Source organism: Rhinoderma darwinii, chromosome 8 (assembly GCF_050947455.1).
Source record: "Rhinoderma darwinii isolate aRhiDar2 chromosome 8, aRhiDar2.hap1, whole genome shotgun sequence".
In the NCBI taxonomy this organism is placed as follows: Eukaryota; Metazoa; Chordata; class Amphibia; order Anura; family Rhinodermatidae; genus Rhinoderma; species Rhinoderma darwinii.
In genome coordinates this window covers 12,738,786-12,739,278 of record NC_134694.1, presented here as the reverse complement: position 1 = coordinate 12,739,278, position 493 = coordinate 12,738,786, and positions in this window count along the sequence as shown.

Genomic DNA, 493 nt, shown 5'->3' with positions numbered 1-493 from the left:
TGATCACTTTTACATCTGATATACTCAGCTCTGCTACATTTGATGAACTGAGCACACCTGCATCTGACTTTTTCATCTCTGCTACATCAATCAAGTTTAGTTCTGCTACATCTGACAAACTGAGGACTCTTACATCTGACAAACTGAGGACTCTTACATCTGACGTACTCGGCTCTGCTACATCCGACATACAGCATTTATATCTCAGAAAGGGTATATTCACACAGTGCAGGTTTTTTTTGGTGCAGTTTTTGAAGCCACAACCAGAAGTTGATTTTAAAAAAAGGAATAGAATCTTTCCTATATACTTTACTTTACGATCCACTCCTGTTTGTGGCTTTAAAAAAAACTGCACCAAAACTGCACAATGTGAATATACCCAAACTCTGCTATATTGCATATGTTAAACTCGGCTCTTCTATATATCAGAGACACCCAGCATTATGCATAATCCAATCGCGCACCTATATCATTCTATAATCTCATGCACGTT